This window comes from Cryptomeria japonica, chromosome 3 (assembly GCF_030272615.1).
Source record: "Cryptomeria japonica chromosome 3, Sugi_1.0, whole genome shotgun sequence".
NCBI classification, from domain to species: domain Eukaryota; kingdom Viridiplantae; phylum Streptophyta; class Pinopsida; order Cupressales; family Cupressaceae; genus Cryptomeria; species Cryptomeria japonica.
The window spans coordinates 844,695,967-844,717,030 of NC_081407.1; positions in this window are offsets into that span (position 1 = coordinate 844,695,967).

The following is a 21,064-nucleotide window of genomic DNA, read 5'->3' on the forward strand; positions in this document are numbered from 1 at the left end:
GACTATTTTGTGTACGAAAATATGTAAGCACTTTTTCATATGAATATAGGGCGCTATCCCCATCTTGATAGCACTTGCTGAAAAAAAAAAAAAAATATCAATTCAAACATAAAATATATCAAACCAAAAATATAATTCATAATTTTTTTTAATTTTAATCAAATGTTCATTTGATTTAGTGACAAATTATATATTATAGACACTTGATATTGAGTTCAAATCTTTTAAATTTAATGTTTACCTCTATCACTCCTGACTACACCTTAAAATAAAAGCACGTGTGAAGACCGGAAAAGTCCCGTTTTGATTGAACGCGCCATTGTTTGTTTGAATATCACTCTTCTTGATAGAATTCCAATATTGACCAATTCAAAAACTATATAGAGAAACTATATACTTTCTCTATAAATACAATAGAATTTCTTTATCTATAGCCATTCCCGATCTTTGCTCTGTATCACACAAGATATCACCCAGCTTTTTATTCTTCATTTGTAAACGAACACGTTTCGTTGCTTAAGATTCTTTCTGTCAGTTAGTATGGTGAGATCGATGCTTCTGAAAATTCTGGTAGCATTGCTCCTGCTCCACATTATGTTTTCGCTCGCTGTATCTGCTCGATCAATCCTCAAGGAAAAAGTGAATACAAATACAGGCATGACCAAGAATAATGTAATTGATAATCTGGTTGAAATTGTGGAGATGTTAGCATCGGGTTCTAACTGTGCAGGCAACATTAAAGGTCCTAACTGCCGCAGAAGATAAAACAAGGCTGCACACAGTTATTGTAAATCCAAAGCACATAATTCAGGTTTTAATTTCCACTCTGGAAATTGATGAAACTTTTACATAATTATCATCTTTTCTGATCCGTGGTGAGAGGGAGAAATATAATCTATCTCCTTACACTAATTACTGACACATTTTATAACGCAGGTCGTTTTATCTATCTTGATTGTGTAATGTTTAATTTTTATTCCGGAAAATCAATAATATGCATGTTCAGTTTAATCAAATGTTAGATATTATTCATCAAAGGTAGGTACATTAAACTTTTCAACAGAATTTTTTTGTCGAAGTGTCACAAAATGTTACGTGTCTCAAAAATAAAGGGTGTCTATAAACTAATGCACTTTGTCAAACATAAACAACTTATACGATGTTTTGTTTGGATTTTAAGGACAAACTTTTGGACAGCTCTCTTAAATACTTCCATGCAAAAGCATTTTAAACATTTTGTTGTTGTTTGTAATGTTTATAAATCAAGAAAACACAACATTTAGGGGTAGTCCAACTATAAAATTTCTGTAACTAGAAGGTGACATTCAAGATCCATTTGGCCACATAATTTGCACACCTTCTTTCGATTTGAACTCTTTCATCATCCATGATCCCACAATACTGGTTTCCTTGTTTACTATATTAATGATGCCATATTTAATGGTTTCCCAATAATTACCATTAAAACTGGTTTCTGAAACAGAGCATTCCCTTCCCTTAAAACGAAGATTTCCTAGAATATTAAATTCCAATTTAATAAGTTTGTTGTCTCTGAACAAATTACCAATAACTTCAGTAATTACCCAGACAGAATCAGAATCCAACTATACCAATATTTTCAGATCGGGTTACAATCAGATACTATCTCATAAAGCTATCGTTCCATCTCCTGTTGATGTTTTCCAAGCTTGGAGTGTGTATAATGTTTATACGAAGGCCAACTACTCCTTGCATTGAATCCATGTGTACATCATCCAGAATATCCAAAGAACTCACTACCCACGGTTATGCATATGCTATGTAACAAGTTATATATTTTATAGTTTGGATCACATCCAACCTTTAATCCACTCTATACATCTTATGATGCATATTTTTTACTTAAACAATACTTTAAAGTTTGAGAAAAGCTCGATGAAATATAACGATGAAGTAAAATATTTCGTAATAATCTATAAATTGAAGCAAGATAATTCAAAACATTGATAATAAAATATTAAAGAAGATATAAAATATTGATAATAAGTTATTCATCATCCAATTATCGTGATTTAATTGAAAAACCAACAATTAAGCTAAGGGTGCATCATTTGTGAATAGGGTAGAATCCCAACACTAATTAAATATCTGAATTTCATGATTTCTCTCATAGCTACAATTCATATCTAAAATATTCTATGGTAGATTTGTAATTCTTTTGCATAAAATATTAGCAATTTTACTTGGTAATTCATACTATTGATTCATTTCTAATTGTTTGAATTCATTTGGCCAATGATTCTCAAGGTTTATAAATTAAATGAAAATAATGCTTCATTTTTCTACACAAGGGAAGTTAGGTTACATAAATAGAGAGGAGGGGAAGATAGAGAAAGGGAGGGGGAGAAAGGAAGAGAGATAGTTAGAGTAGGGAGTGAGAGTGATTGTGAGTGTGTGTGTGTGAGTGTGTGTGTGTGTGAGAGAGAGAGAGAGAGAGAGAGAGAGAGAGAGAGAGAGAGAGAGAGAGAGATAGAGGGAACTATAGAGAGAGGAGAGAGATTAATATTTAGAAAGAAGACAAAGAGGGATAGGGAGATAGGTAGTGAGGATATGTATAAAAAGAGGTAGTAAAGAAGAAGAAAGATAGATAGAGATATCATACAAGATAGATGGAGTGAATGTATGTGTGTGTGTGGAGCAAAAAAGAGAGAGAGGTGGACATAATGATTTATAGATAGAGAGAAAGAGAGAGAGAGATGTGGAGATATAGATAGAAGGGGCAACTGAGATGAAAAAGCGACAGAGACAGGTAATAGAGATAAAGGTTTAGATAGAGGGAGAAATAGAGAGAGGGAAAGATAGAGAGATAAAGATAGAGATAGAGATAGAGATAGAGACAAGCAAGGAAAAAAAATAGTGTTTATATATGTGTTAGAGAGAGGAGAAGTAAAGACATAAAAAGAAAGAATAATGGGGAGAGGAATGAAAGAGGTAGAAAGGGATAGAAAGGAGAGATAAAGTAGACATAACTTGAAAAATATAAAGGGGGCAAGAGAGAGGGAGAGGGAGAAATAAATATAGAGGGAGGGATATGATGATTGAGAGGGAGATAAAGAGATGTAAATATGAAGATATAGGAATTTATATATAGACATAGGTAAAGAGAGATCTATATAGAGAAAGAAGGAGAGACGAAGGGAGAGGATTGAACGAGAGAGAGAGAGAGAGAGAGAGAGAGAGAGAGAGAGAGAGAGAGAGAGAGAGAGAGAGAGAGAGAGAGAGAGAGAGAGAGAGAGAGAGAGAGAGAGAGAGAGAGAGAGAGAGATATGGAGATAGATATAGAAAGGGAGAATGATATATATCAATTGATAGAGAGGTGGAGGCAAGGAGAGATAGGAAGAGAGATAGATAGAAAGAGGAAGTGATACAAAAATATATATAGTGGGAAAGACAGAGAGAGAGATACATGAAAGGTAAGGAGATACAAGTAGGGGAGAGCAATAGAGATGGTGATAAAAATATTTCTTACATATGAAACCAAAAAAGTATTCACAAAAGAAGTGATTAAGGGTAATAATATTGGCAAGGTCAAACTTATAATGTTCATTCATTAGGCTAGCCTCAAGCAAATTTTAAAAGAAATAATCAAATAGATCAAAACTACTTGTAGGAAATTCAATTTTATTCCTTTACTTGCCTAGGACACCAGTCACTTTTAAAAAAAAAAATTCTTCAATATTCGAGCGACTTGGTTAGATAGGTTATGGTACTTTAGCCTTCAAAATATTAGATATTATAAGTTGAGTTAGCACTTTCTTGATTTTCTCAAAATTTCAAGAAAATTCAAGGAGCTAAAATTCATAGTTTGATAAGAAGCACAAAGACTATGTTGGCTTCCCCTTACGAAAAAGGTTTAAAAAGCTAAAATAAAATTTTAGAATATTTAAAGGAGAAGTTAAGGTGGGCATACTTGAGTGCACATAAACATTCTTTTATTTTGTGTCAAATTTAAGTATTAGGAAATTTGCACTACATAAAACACACCTCCAAAATTTTATATCTTGTAATTGAACTTGATAGAGTACCTTAAGAAAATTAGCTACAAAATTTTTGCCTTTGAAGTAAGTCTATTCAAAATAGAGAGCTATTAAAATCCACTTATTCTTCTCACTCTAATAATGGTAAATAACTTTATTTTCCCAAAAATATTGCATTAATGGTTTCATTTTTAGTTCTTAGAAGTGTTTAACTTAATCAAAATTTAATTAGATTAGATTGTTGTTCATTTTCTTTAAGAAAAAAGTATGACCATATCACATTTTTGTAAGTAGTGAATTAAAATTATGTAGCACATATAGATGTGCAGAGTATGAATGATATGTTGGAGAGAATGCTACATATCAATTATAGGTACTAATGATTTTCAATAAAAATATTGATAAACATTTTTTCATCAAATTAAAATAAACTTTTAAAGCCTAAGATAAAAATGAGGTGATATGATCAAATTATCATCTTACATTTCACAATGGGATGGAACACATGTAGTTATCGACAAGCCCCATGTTAGTATTATTAGCTATAGCACATAGGTGAGTGTAGACTAAGATAAAAAAAAATGCTTTTGCTAATGTGAGGACATATAATGGACATGAAATACATTAGCTATCATATAATTGGATGTCAATTGAAGGCACTCTTGACACATGGAGGATAATGGTTGTAGAAAGACTTGCCTTGAAATCAAACATGAAAGCACATAGATGAAAAATAAATAAACATGTAAACAAATTCTGAAAATCCATTAAAGTATAAGTCAACAAAGACTATTAAGACCAATAACTAAACATCAATAAGAGAAGCGACAACTAGAAAATGTGAATACAAATGCAGGCATTAATAATCTGCTTGAAATTGTGGAGATATTAGCATCGTGTCCTAACTGTGAAGACAACATTCCAATCACCTAATTAAGATATTTGGTTTTTTCTGATCTGTAGGGAGAAATATCATCTATCTCCTTTGACTAACCACTGACACATTTTATAAATTAGTGAGATTTTAAGCATGCTTTGTAAAACATGCACAACTTATATGGTGTGCCTGCTACAATAGGTGCGTTATGGTTTCAATTTGACTGAAGCTTTAATACACATTATAAGGTATATTTGTTCGTCCAAATATCATATTAGGTGTTAAAGAATTTTTATATAATATATGTTATTTCTAATGTAAAAAGTTAAAAGGAAAATTAAGAAATAATCTATTTAGCACAAATAGCTAATTTGATTCTAAATGTTAATGAAGCCAAGACAACTTGAATCATGATAGAGAGTTGATAGAACTCCAACGAAATTATGTGGAAATTTTTTCCTTTGTAATAGTGGTGGCATTAAAAAATATCCTGTCCAATTCTTGAGTCCCCTTTAGAGCTTTAGTACTCTTACAATAATAATTTAATCAAGACCATTGAGCGAATTCTATTCAATCACATTAGTAAGCTATAATTGTTCCCTTGTGTGTTTTCCCTTTATTAAATATCCATAGCCCTATGTTTTGCTTCAAATCATCATTATATGAGAACCAAGATTTAATGTACTCAAGCTTTGTGCCATGGTCCCCACACTTTTTCTATTTTTCAGTGAGATACTACAAATATGACAACTATCTTGGGTGCCTCATTCATGAGAATTGGGTCTTCTTAAGTATAGCTAGACATTTTTGCTAATTGATAGTTAGCCATTTGAGTTCCATCTCCATTCTTAACACTAACATTCTACATTCTTAATTGGTAGTTAGCTAATATAAATTTTTACTTGAGAGGAATTATTCACAAATTCTTTTCCTCACATCTTCCATGAAATTATCTCATTCTAAAATTTCCATAAGCTACTATGCCTAATTATCACATTCTTCCTACTATCAAGGGGATGGAAAAATTATATATTTATCATGTATGTGTTTCCCAACCTTGAAAATTATAGAATCTATTATATCTTCATTGTGTCTTTGATATCATTGAAACATCATTTATACCCTTAATCATTTAGCTTCCACATCACATCAACTCAATTTCTATCATCCTGTCCATATTGTCCATCCTACTACCTCTCTAAACTTTTTATGGATTTTTTTCACAAATAATCCCCTTCAAATTATTTATTTTTATAAAAAGACTTCCCAATATTTTAGTGAACACTCTATCAATAATATGATTAGGGTTTCAATACATTTTCTTATACAATTTCATTCCATAATCTTTCACCATGAAAGTCGTGCAAGATCATAACATTCCCTTAATAATATAGTGATATTCTCAAGTTCAAATTGGTAATTGGTAATGCAATTGGTTGAAACTTATCACACATCAATAGATAGTTGTTGATACAAAGAAAACCTTGTAATACAATAGAATAGGAACTTCTCAACATTAAAAATTCATAGACAAAGAATGAGAGATGTCTCAAATCAAAACTAACTTTCAAGGCTTTAGATAAACATGATGTAGGATTATCAAATGATCCTCCTACATCTCACAAAGGGATGGAACACATGTAAACAAAAGGAAAATTTATATTCTTAACAAGCTAAATGTTAGTGCTATCAACTACACCACATAGGTGGTTAGATTATATGATAAATAGTGGTCTTGCTGATGTTAGATTAGCATGTAAAGAACATGAAGGCTATCATCTGTCATATCATGAGATGCACACTTGATAGAAGGACCATAATGGTTCTAACAATACTTTCCTACATAGAAAACATAAAATCACATAGATGCAACAACAACAAAGGGATGCAAATAAATCTTAACAATTCATTAAAGTGGTGACTCAAGAAAGACTATTAAGACAAATAACACAACATCAATAAAGGAAGGGGCACCTAGAAAATATGAAATGATGGTATAAAAAGAAAAAGGGACATTGCCTATTAATAATTGGTAAAAGAGACATGGAGATGTGAATTAAAGATTCATGATTGGAAGAACAAGAAACCCAAGTGAAATAATAGGAAGTGCATCTCAACTCCAAACATAAGGAAAAAGTGTCATGAAAAGACTAGAATTATGACTAGCTCATCCTTGTACACAAAAAAATAAATTGCAAAATAAACACCCCAAGTGTGTAGATTTTAAGATGTACAATTTGAAGTTTGCTCAAATTATGATATTTCAGATGATGCAGCTCAAAAAAAAATTCCTTTAAAATTGAATCCTTTCAATCATTGTACTTATCATAATTAACTTTTGTAGTTTCCTAGACAAAATCATAAGCATAACATCCGGTATCGCAATATTTTTAGGAGTTACATTTAAATACACTTTCATGAATTTCTCATCCCATCTCTTAGTGACGTTCTCTAAGTGTGGAGTGTGTAATATTTATACAATGCCGAATGAATCCTTGCATTCAATCCATGTGTGCATCATTTGGAATGCCCAAAGCAATTACTACCCACTCTTATGTATATGCTATATTACAATTTATATGGTTTGGATCATGTTAATAGGTATACCCATAACTGTTATCCAATGTTAGAAGTTATTTATTAATTAAATAATGTATTATAAACTACTACACCAATATTCTCTCTATTATTATAATATTCTTGCAAATGTACCCCGAAAAAGAAAATCAACTTGTCAAGAGACTTGGTGAGTATATCACTTATCTAAGAATCTATCAGGTTCTAATAGATCTAGATATCATGATTCAATAAATTTTCTCAAACATAATGACATTCAACCTCAATATTATTTGTTATTTTCAGGAAAAACTAGATTCTTCATAAGCTTCAACACATCTTGACTCTTTCTATAAAGAATAGGTATATTTTCTTCAAGAATGTTCATGTCAACCCAAATGCAATGTAACCAAATCACTTAACAAATAGATCCCCATGCAACATAATTTTTAGCATTGATGAATGAGAGAGAGAAAGCAACTCTCTTCTTACTAATCCATGGCATATGTCTACATTTGACATTAGAAATAAATCCAATAGTTATATTCATAACATTAATAGATCCAACATATTTAGGTGTTATTTTAAGCTCTAGGTTGACTTAATTAGTTGTTTCTTTGGTTGTTTATCTATAATTAATGTTTCTTGGTATTTCCCTACTATTTTGGCTTTACTTAGTCCTTTTTCGTTGACTAAATTTTACTAATTTGTAAAATGTTTATATTGTATCTCTTTATCTACTTTTCTTTGTAATGGTTCGAAGGCTCTTTCTCCATTTATATTAATAAAAAAAATAGTTTGATTTGGTATGACTGTACAATAAGAGCTAAATATTCTTCTTTTATTATAGTGTCAAAAATTGTATCCTTTAACAATTTCACACTTTATATGACAACTTCTTTCGTGTGATCCCCCTTATATCATTTTTATCTCAAACCTAAAAATTCATTGTTAATCATGTACTTAATTTATCATCAAATGCCAAAAGTAGGACTTGGTTTGATATCACAAGAATCAATACTTGTTCGGAAGTTAAGTATTGAAATAACTTCCTACACTAACCTTGAGAGGAGGGTGGTGCAAATTTTTTTATAGATCATTTAAATAAAAGTTATATAATATTAATAGAAATAGAAATAAATAGCATGGATACCACTACATAGTGATTTACATGTGGAAATACATTTTGGGAGAAAAACCCCACACTCCAAAAGTCGCCCAATATATTATTTCAAAAATCAATAACAAATTTAAATATACTTGCAAAGCAATATTTGATACATGAGTATCACCAAATAGAGAATTAGAGGTAACTCAATATTTATAATACTCTTACACACAATGTCTATCTCATGCACCTCATATAGAGGAGATAGAATACATGAAACCACCAAACAATATTATAAAACCATGGGCTAAAATCAACCAATAAAGTGGAACCAACCTTATCTCCAATCCAAGATGCCCTTTGATGTGTCAAAACACATATAAAATGTGTACCTCCCTTTAACAACTCATTTATGTGTCCAACACATTTTTATATTTCCTATTTTAGGATACCAAACTTCTAAAGGCCATAACTTGTGAACTGGGTATCTAATTGACGAACTGTTTGAAGTGCCAAAAATCTTGCGACATGCTCTATCACCTCATAACCTACTACACCAGTTACAACAAATTTTTAGGATGTTTCTAAGCCTCTAAAGCCCTTTAAATTGGATTTAAAATTTTATTGCAACTTTCAAAAACATAAACTTTAATATCTTGAAACCTAGTTATGATCTTGCAACGAAAATTTACTAGCATGCTTATCTAGCTAATCTGAAGCTTTGGAGAAAATTTAGAACCAATTTGTTCATAAATAGAAACTATATAACTAATAAAATTATATAAATGCAAGGTTGAGACACCATTCCCAATAATACTCACATTCCCATTTCAAAGAGGTGATTTTGGGAGGACTTGGGTGCCCCACATAGTCATAAATTTGTGTAGGTTGGAATTTTCATTGCTAGTGCAATACATTTTATATACATGAATCACGCAACATAGAACAACTTGATGTATAATGGAATTTATGCAGCTTGTAATCTTTATGTATCCCTAATATAACACAACTTGTTATTTTATGGACCATCAAATTGAATTCAATGGTGTATGCTCTTGCCTCTTTATAGAAGTTTGCTTGTGTGTTTGCAATAGAATTCTAGGGATGATATTTAGTGATAGATGTAATTTTTACATTGAATTATATTCACTTATTTAACTTGGAACCTTTTTTTACCTTAGTACTAATATTATCATATTTGTGTGTTTTCATACATTCTCCATGTTTACTATTTCTTCATGTTCAATTCATTTTTCATTGTTTCTTTCATAAATTTTTCGTGTGTTGCATGCATGTTTCATGTCTAATATGTTTTTAAATGCTCTTCCTCCATGTTTGTTTCATTATTACTTTATGTTTTGTTTTATGTTACTCTTCATTTGTGTATCTTACTTTGATTGATTTTGTGTATATAAAATTATGGGTTGATATGATCCTAATCTTTGGGGCTTGCACAACCCTCAAATTCATGTCATCCTATCTTCTATGTATCTTTCTCTCATCTACTTTTTTCTTTGCTATGAGTATCGGCATAAGTTAATACCCCTACTAAAATGGGTTCTACATGTAACATCATAATATTCATACCTTAATAGTTTCATGCTCTATTTTGTACCTACTTGAGCTTTCCTCGATTTTTTTTAAAGATTGTTTATGATCTTTAATACCCTAAAACTTCACCAATGTACTCACACTTAAATCACTATCAAACACAAAAATGAGACTTGGCCCTATATTAAAGGCCTCAATGCATGAATCTCCCTATTGGAGACCCCTTTTTAAGTAGACCCATATAGCCCTCACCATAGTCCTACCAAAAGGGGTTCAAATTTGGGGTGTTGTGAATATTAGCCTTTACCTATCATAATTCACATTTGATTGATTTTTTTGTTCTATACTTGTAATAACCTTGTACTCCCTATATAAATAACATAGTTTATACTTCACAAATTACATTATCTAAAAGTACAATCTAATCCAATTAAACCTAGAACAACAATACAATGAATGGGATTTAAAACTATATAGGATTAAAGTACAAGAATTATGCACTAAGTATTAAATCATTCTTCTCATTTATTGTTCTCATTAAATGTCATTGCGCAAACTTGCAAGAATTCCAAAAGAGAACTGCATACCAAGCTTTATGTGGACTCCTTGAGAGGGTTTCATACCTAAGATAATATTTTTATTTTATTATTTTTCATTTACTAAGCCTTTATTTCTTTGAAGCTCTCTTAATGATCACCACTTTTTTGAAGGAGGGAACACCAATATGGGGATTGACTTAGGCAAGCCCCTATATAGTACAACCATTTTCTCTATTTTATATGTGTTCGACTACAAATCTAACAAAAAGAAAAGTATAAAAGGTTAGAGAAGATAGTCACAAACATTTCCAAACTTTGAATGAATGAAAACCTTAAAACTTGGGTTCCTAGTACCCCTATCCTACTAGATTAATCAAGATATTTAGGAGAAAGATGTGCAAAGAATCTTGATTCTATTTTTAGTCATCGCCCAAGACTCAATGTCAACTGAAAACATGGGTAGCCAATAGCTCTATTAAACATAGTTAACTATAGATTTGAGTGTTAGGTTCTTCCACTTTAACTTTCCATAGTAGCATTATTGTTTCTATATTTCATACTACATTTACTATGATCCATTAAATTTTGTCATTTTGCCATTTTTAACCTAGTCCATATACACACACTTCACTATCTCAATATTTTGCAAAAGTAATATAATCAAAGAGTGTAGCTCTTCCTTGGGGTGAGAAACTAGGCCTATTCATGTTCCAATATCACAAAGGATTTAATATTTTTAGTTTGCATTGATTAATCTTCGGATTTCATTTCCTACATTCAAAGACTAAGACCATCCTAAAAGGATCTTGTAGCACTTGAAAGAATGCTTGATATTGTTGACTAGTAAAATTAAATAAACAACATTGCTAGTGAAGATTGTGAGCAAGGTGTTGGCCTTGGTATCGTTTATGTAACTCAATAGATCTTTAACATTGTGAAGAAATTAAGAGTACTGAAAAATAAAATGATAGCAGTGTTACTAATAAAATTTTTAAAAATATAATTTTGATATATTATGAACTAAAAACATGTAGGTAGGACTTATCCTAGAATATTGTACTTCTATAACCTCATGTAAATCTCTTCAAGAATAAGTGTATATTTGAAAAATATTAAGATCAAACCCCTTAATAAAATTGTACTTTCAAGTATAGCCTATCCACATAAAGCGCTGACACGATAAAAATTAATGTTAATGATAATGGTTCTCTAGATATAACTATTCAAGCAATGGTAAAGGATTGTGAGTAACATGAAACAAAATTTGCAACTTCTTAGGGTAACTATTCTTATCAAAGAATATATTTTGAGTTTTAAAAGCTCGGGGTCACCTTTCAAAGGAAAACTAATATTTCATTCGTAGGTTTGATAGATGAGATTATGTGGCACACCATCATTACTTTACCATTTACTTTGATGATAGAAAATATCATTTATTGTTTGGATAATTTATTTACTAAATATATTAAAAATATAGAGTTTTCTTAAATTCTAATAATTATATAATAAATGTGGAAGAAAGTCATATTCATGGGCATATAGGATAAAATGAAGGAAATTAGATAGACCCTAAAAGATTAATAGAAATAGATCTTATTGTCTAGCTCAAGATTGTCAAGGATGTGTAGTCCTTGTCCAAGTTAATTAAAAATCGTTAGGATGCTCATCCCAATATTTGTTGAGAAGAAAAAGCCCATTTCCAAAAGGATTAACAAGGGGTGATCAATTAACTAGACTGATGAACTAGCTTATTTATTTTACAGGGTAGATAGGAGTCACCAATATCCAAATTTGAATTTTAGAATTTTCAAAGTTGAATTCATTGGATGTAGAGTATATCTAATATCATGAAAGTAACCCTAGATAAATGAATGATAATTCTATTCCAAGAAATGAATGTTTAGGTATATGTTTAATAATAGATGTAGTAAATGTTAGATACGTGAAAATAGAGAAATACAATAAATTTGCAAATTTGACCTTTGTAGGAATTAACCAAATTAATATAATAGATAGATATGATTCACATCTGAATTAAAATAAATTGTAATTGAACAAAAACTCTCGCTTGAATAACTTGGGCTACAATCTGTATTTGGTTTTATTTTGTACAACATTTATGATCTAGAATATTGCCTTGACAGTTTGGACACAACCTTAACTGCTGCACAATTTCAACTAGATTATTAATTACTTTGTTGTTGTTAATATCATTTGGTGTTTCCTTGAGATTATATCAAGCAGGCACATGGAAGGCAAACATAAAAATGAAAAGTAGAAGTGCTATCATCATTTTGATAATCATTGATCTACCCATATTCATTACTAGAGAGTGTCCTTATTAACAGAGATGACCGAGAAAGATAAAATTAAATAGCTCAAGAAAATAAAGAGGTTGCTGTATAAGTTGTGATAAAATCATGATGACTCTTTTACATAATTATCATCTTTTCTGATTCGTGGTGAGAGGGAGAAATATAATCTATCTCCTTACACTAATTACTGACACATTTCATAACGCGGATAGTTTTATCTATCTTGACTTTGTAATAAGTTTGTTGTTTCTGAACAAATTTTTAGTTAGTTTGTTGTTTCTGAACAAATTTTTAATAAGTTTGTTGTTTGTGAATAAATTAACAATAGCTCTAGTAATTACCTGGATAGAATCCTCTTAAAGATCCTTTTCTAAGGTTTACAAAAAGTTAAGGTTTACAAAAAGTTGCTTTGCTAGGAGTGAATCCTCTTAAAGATCCCAAAGCTTAGTTAAAAGCTATATCCTGTTAAAGGTAGTACCCTGTTAGGAGTAACCTCGGTAGAGGATTTGTACAATGAAGCTTGTTAGAGCTTATCCTACACCTTAACACTCTTGCCTTCGCATCAAATCATCTCATATCATATCTCCTTCACTCATACAAAATAATCACTCATACAAAATAATTCATTGTGATGTCAATATGTAGACATTTAGATTTCATGTCGGCCTTTAGAAATCAAATCACAATATCCTAGGTGCAGTGTATCTGGTCAAACATCCATAGCTCATCACAAAAATACCGCCAAATTTTTTCAGTTAGGATAACTCATCATGACCAGTGATAACTCATCACATAATCAATGAATACCAGTTGGAACAACAATACCAGTTGGAGTTAAACATATAAACTATTTCTGCTTCAATGCTCCTTTGATAATCTCCATTGGATCTTCAGGTTGTTGTCGAGCTATGTATATCCATATATAAATACACACTCATTGTCTCCATGTATATACCGGTTGTCACCATGTACCCGTTACGTATAAACTTCTAGTATATCGGTTGTAATATAAACAACTTTGAAGTCGCACTAGCAGACAATATGAATATATGTGTGTGTATGTGTTTCATCAATGATAGCATATGAATTTATTCATTACAATAATCATCAAACCAACAATCTTAGCCTTTGACATTGATGGCCACACTTAGAAAATTTTACAACAATACCGCTAATTCATGTGCTTACAAAAATAAAATAAAAATTGTACACATATTTCTACCCCCCCTTACTACATACAACATACAAAATTTTCACAACACACATACATATTTCTACTCTCCCTTTGACAACAATGCCAAATTGAAAATAAAAATCCATATATATATATATATATAAATTTGTATCAAAATATTTTACATATACAAAAACTTGAAAATCTGAATCAATATGTATGCAGTGCAATCCTCAGAAAAATGTCACTTAAGTTACTTTTTAATTGAGAAAAGAATGTTCCCATGTCTCCAACAAGTTCTCAGCGATCTCAATTGTGGTCATAATCTGAGTACAAAACTCTTCCATTGAATCAAGTGTACATGTCTCTAGAGTAGCCAAAATTGCTTCTGTATTCTTGTAGGCTCTTTGCAATATGTCCAGTTGGGGTCTGAGTAGATTCTTCAACTCCTTCAGGGATCATAGTCTTTTTGCATTTTCAAAATCATAGGTATCTAACCTATTTTGTAAATCATCCACAGATTTGCCAAAAGTAAAAATAGAATATTGTAACAGTACATATGCATTGCATATCTTCTCTAGCTCTTGCTCTGTTTCCATTCGCTTGTTATTGATATTAGAATAAAAGAACGAAACATTAGAAGTATATGCAATAATTTTCCCTCCTGTTTCAATAGCTTTTCTTAATAAATCTTTATTAAGAGATAGAGCAATTTTTCCTGTATCAATCTCTTTCATAAGCTGCTCTCCACGCTTCTTATTGTATCTCTTCTCAGCATAAGTTTGTGCTGCTTCTTCTAGGGACTTAAGTTGGTCAAATGCATCAACAAACAATTGACCAAGCTTGCAAAAAGGATACAGCAAATGCCCTGTAGCAGTTTCCGGTAGTAGACTTGTTAGAATATTTACAACATTCTGAATGGTTTTTGCTTCCATTCTCTATTCTTTAAGTCTCTTCTTTTGTGCCCTAGATTACATGACAGTTGCAATCTTCATCATTTCTGATGCAGTCATATTATCAACAATTATAGGCCCTGAGATGTCTAATGAGTCATCATCATCTTCATCAGTCTTCTGTATGACTAATGATTTTACCGGTTCAACAAATGTTACCTTATTAATATTTTCTTTCTCTTGTTCTTTCTCCGTTTCCTATTCACAAATTTGTGTATCATTTTTTTCACCAGATTCCTTCTGAGTGGCCTGTGACACCAATGGGAGTTGGGGTTTCACTGGTTGTTCTTTGGCTGGTAGAATATCCACTCTTGGTTGAGTTGCTGGTATCTCAACTGAAGTAACCTGTGAGTCTGAAATTGTCGATGGTTGCATATCTAGTGTAGTAACGTTTCCAGATAGATCTATTGCTTCCTGAATATCATCAACACACATGACTCATTGGGAAATAGTGTCATCCTTCTTCTTGATAGGATAGACAAAATCAACTTGCACAAATTCTTCCTCATCCATTTTTGGTAGATCAACAGTATCTTGCTCATCCTTAGAAGAATGTATAAGCTCTCGCATCCGTTGAATATTACGAGCAATCTGATGAGTCTCAGTTTCAACATGTTGCACCTTTCCACTAAGTAGCTTCAATCTTGTTGAATTGAAAGAAAATTGGACTTTGTACTTATCAAGAAATTCATTTAACTCATCTTTTGACTAATCAGAAAAATATTGCACAAATAAATCATCTATAATTTATTTTTCTTTCTTCACAACTTCCTCCCTTTTATTCAAAAGAATAATATGTAAGGAATTAGAAATACACTTTTTAATATCACAAGGTAATCTATTGTGATGGCATAAATAATTGATTACCTATTGAACAATTTGTTCCTTCTGATCTTCATTGAATGAATCAAAATGAACTTTGACATTATCAACTCTATTTCTTCCTAATGTCTTCACCTTTTTCTCAAAATTAGTCTTAGGCTTGTAAGTTAAGACATTAATAGGCACAGTTGCCTTTGGCACTTCTTTCACTGGTTTGGTTTCTTTACCAGTTGCTTTCATTTTCTTGGGTTCCTCCTAAGTATCAGTACTTTTAGATTTTGTTTGGAGAATCAGTTTCCAACCTCTTTTCTTTGATGCAATCTCCTTCTTTACATAGACTTTAGGCTTCGGTTCCTTTTTAGTTTGGACACTTCGTGTCACTCTAGTACTTTTTATTACCGGAGGTTCTTGCTCAACCTTCTTCCTCTTACCTTTACCACTTATGGTTGGAACACTACTGGTTTCAACTTTTTTAGTTTGAACTTCAACTGTATCCAATCTTGTCTTCTTTTTGTCCACTGGAGATGCCAACAGGTTATTGGCATAACCGATCAATAAGTCATAATTGACTTCATAGCTCATGTCTTCCATTTCATCTTCTCTAGGCTCCATAGCCTCCATCAGACAAAAATCAGCGGTGACTGTGAAAATGATGTCCTTAGCAAAATTTTTCACCACATCCTCACGTAGCCTTACCCTCATACTCATTTTCTTCTGAAATTTATTGAAATATTTATTCATTGTAGCAGAGAAGGTGTTCCTCATAGCCTTGATGATGTTCCTAATCTGGGCAGTTACCGGTAGATCCTTAGAACATTCAAGATCACCAATTCCCAATAGAATATTCTAGATATAAAAGAATAAACCAATCAACAACTGATCAAATTTAAAATTTTGACTATTGTCCTTCTTGATGGACTAAAGATTCAATATTAATTGGCTCCTTATGGCCTCACATAGGTCATAATTAGCAATTTTAGTTATCAATTTATAAGAAGTATGCATTGCTGCAGATGGTACACAGTTCATTCTACTGGAATAGAATATCGGGTAGCCTATAACCATAGTTTTTATTTTAACCGCTAGGTCCTTAATGTTATTGATAAAAAAACATGCCTATCAGAGGTTGATGAGGTTAAAGTGTTTACTATCTCTTTTGAAATTCACCTCATCTTAGGTACTTCATCAGTTGAGCAAAAACCAGTTACTGCTTGAATAGCCTCCTTGGTTATAGTGTGTGTCATTTCCAAATACATGTTCTCCCCATGAACATGACTCAGAATAATTTGGATATGTTCCTCTTCAAAATCTTCAAGAAAATAAGTTGCATTATGAAAACCTTTCTCATAAACCCTAATATACTTGGGTTCAATCTTTTCATTTTCATCGCAAAGGGATTTCTACTAGAATAAATTGACAATGATCCTAAATCCTCAATTTTACAATCAATGAAGCTAGACAAATCTCCTTTCACTATGACATCGTTAGGAGCTTGAGATAAAGCATTATAAGACACAATTCATTCTGACTTCACAACCTCCATAGGTTCAGATGTGATCATCAATTTCTCTACTTGCTTGGATGATGATGCCATTTCAGATAAACTAGATTCGAAGCAGGATTTTACAAAGGAATACCTTAGTTTACACACGCTGCTTGATTTACCTGTTGATTACTCAAGTGCACAACAGTTCAGTCTTCACTAACCTTCAAATTAGCTTGATCACTTAAATCATGATAAAACTTCGAGTAAAATCAGCTAGCAATTCTTTCTTTTCGCTACAAGTGCTCAAGAATTGTTTCTCGAATGCATTAGGGTAAAAATAACAAAGTAAAACTTTCTTTTGTTTTTTTTTTACCTACGGCATTACATGCTCACCCGTTAGGATTACAAACCCTAATTACACTGCTTAATAATGCATACAATATTGACAAATGTAAAAACCGGTTGATAAACTTTTGAAAAACAGATTGACAAAATTTATCAAAATTTCAATCTTTTCAAGGGGCCCTGAAGTAGATTTACCGCTATGCTCCCCTTAGCCATATTGAAATGCTCAGTTCATTGGTACAAGATTCTCCACACTGGGTGAAGGGTTAGTTTCTTCTGTAGGTGTATCATCACTCTTCTTTTTCCATATTCGATTCATTTCTTCTCTGGTTTCCTCAATATTTACCTTCTACTTGCCTTTGTGATCTTTAGAATGATTAACTGGTTTGTTCTTTTTGGATCTACAAAACTTTGCCATGTGTCCCAGTTTATGATAGTGATAGCAGGCCATTCTAGATGATCTCCAAGGTCCTACATTGCCTCTTCCAGTTCTCCTTCTGCAATTCATAGCCACATGGCCAAAATTGTTATAGATGGTGCAAATGACATTTGTTACCTTTTCCATCTCAAATGGACTAAACTGGTTGACATAGGGTCTTTGCCAGTTCATGTTACCTCGGTTGTCATAGTTTCTCATCTAGTTGCCATTTGGTTTTGGATTCATATGGGGTACTGGAATTTTTGCTCCATATTTGTATTCAACTGATCTATGTCCATACATTTTGCATGTGAAACAACAACCTTCAAATTTCTTGCACATATACCTAGTATTTATATTGTAGCTTGCATTTCCATTAGGTTTGTTTCTACACACATTTGTAGTATGACCAGGTTTATGGCAAACAAATCAAACTGGTTTAAAAACCTTCTTACTGGTAGGCTTTTTAGCCTTAGGAGCAGTTTTGTCCTTATGAATGTTGCTCTTGGTACCAGAAGATTATCTTTTCTCAGATGTGTTAAAACCGAGTCCAGAGGTATCACCTTTCATCCTTTGTGATTGAATTTTCTCATCTAGCAAGGTAGAACTTTTGTTGAACTTTTCCAGTTTCCCATTAGCTTTAGTGAGGTATTTCTAGAGTCACCTTCAATGATGATGCATTTAAGCCCCTTGTTCCTGGTCATAATTAGATCATGGTAAATAGTTGCCACTTCAACCAAGCTAAAGTTTGGTTTCTGAAATTTGTCACATAGGCAAGGACTAGGTTGTTAATTATGTGAGCCTTTGATAACTACACCCCCTCATGCTTGACCCAGGTTGCCCCTTGATGACCCGTCAAAGTTTAGACTCCATGTTAAATGTTAAGAATGACAAAAAAAACATGTATTTTGTAATTAAATAATCTAATTGATGACTAACACCATTAAAAATTCTCATAGAACTCGAGAGAATGTTTGATAACATTGAATACTAAAATATAAGAAATAAATAAATTAGTGAAGATGATGTGGAAGGTATTAACCTTGGTATATGTGATACTCAAAATATCATTTATGTTGCATAAAAATTAAAATTTGTGAGAAAGAAAACTTTACTAGTGTTACTGAGAAAATAAGAAAACATTTAACTTGGTTGTGTGATGAACAAAAAATATACAAGGAGAAATTCTTATAACATATTATATATATTTATAACCAAATATAAATCTCTTCAAATAGAAGTAAAGGCCAATCAACAAAACTTTAACCTCTTAAAATAAAAATAGAATTAACGAAATTATACGATAGAGGTACAATTAATTCAATCAAGAATTCCTCATAGATGTCTAACCTTTCTTAATAAGAAAGAGGAGTGGGAACATAAGGCTTTGTGTTTATTTTAAAAATTTGAACATCAAATCCTTTAAGGAAAATTATTTATTTTCAAGTGTGGAACATCTACTAAAAGGGATGATAGGTTCAAAATTGATGACAATGATACATGAATCTCTAGAGACAACTAAGTGGTTCAGAATGAGTTTGAGCAACACAAAACTACATTCATAGCTTCTCAAGGGAACCTATTTTTATGTGAGAATAACATTTATCCTCAAAAAAGTTAGATCCCACATTTTAGAGTGTAGAGAATATTTTCTTTATACTTTTGATAGATAAGATTATGGTGGCACACTATGATAACCTCATTGCATACACTAAAGGTAGAAATGATCATTCCAAGCATGCATAATTGAATTACCAAATGTGTTTAGAATACATAATTTTGTTAGATTTGAAGAAGTGTATAGTTATTATGCAAGAAGATAAAATTCATTTGCATGTAGGATCAAAGGGTTTGAGATAGACCTTGAAAAAGTAATAGAAATAAATTTCATCCCCTAGTGTAGGACACTCAAGGATGTGGAGTCCTTCTTAAAGTAGATTAATTTTGTTAGTATGCTCATTCTAAACATTAGTGAGAATAAAAAGGTCATTTATAGAATTCTTATGAAGGGACAATTAATTAGCTAGAGTAAAGAAATATTTGATTCATTTTCATAGAATAAGTAGAAGTGAACAATATTAAAATTTTAAATTTCTAATTTTTTTGAAAGTCAACTCTATTTAATGTGAAATAAATCTAACATTATGAAAATTATAAAAAATTAACAAAAGTAATATAGTAAATGCATATCACAACCTCTAAGGGAAATATTCCCATTGAATTTAATACTTAAAATATAATCCGAAATTAATTTTGTTCACTTCTTGTTATTTTTTTTTTATATTAGATATTGAGAGTCCAAAAAAAATAGACCAAGAGTTTATACAAGATTAGGGAGCGGGGGGCAGGGCCTCAACTGCCAAAATGAGGAGCCAGAGAGAGGCTTATATACAATTATCTCTTTTAACCAAAAAAAAAAAAAAAGAAGACATAGCAGAGTAAATCACTATTGGAGAACCTCATCTTGGTCCTCCAGCCACATGGTCCAGCCTTGTTCTCCTTCCATCCAAACCACCTTCTTTCTTGCTAAGATCTGGGAGCACATCTCAATCCTGTTGAAGGGAGGAGGCCTGCTGTCCTGTAGATCCTTTATCAGTTTCTTCACTACCTTGTCAAAGGAGACTTGGTTCTCAGCGAGCCTAGCCCATTCGTACCCATCTTACATCTCGTAGACAAACATGGTTGCTCTGCCATCTTTCAGAAATCGTAGTAGCTTGTTTCTCTCGAGGTTCATCAGAAAACAGACCTGCACAACAATTTTGTAATGTGTGAGTTTTTTAAAAAACTCAGTACATTCCCTTGTAATACCTTGAAACTTCTCCTCATTTCTAAGTTTCCAAATAAACCAGAGAATGTAAGAAGATAAAATTTGCCAAACTAGATTAGTATCCTTCCTCAGTCCAT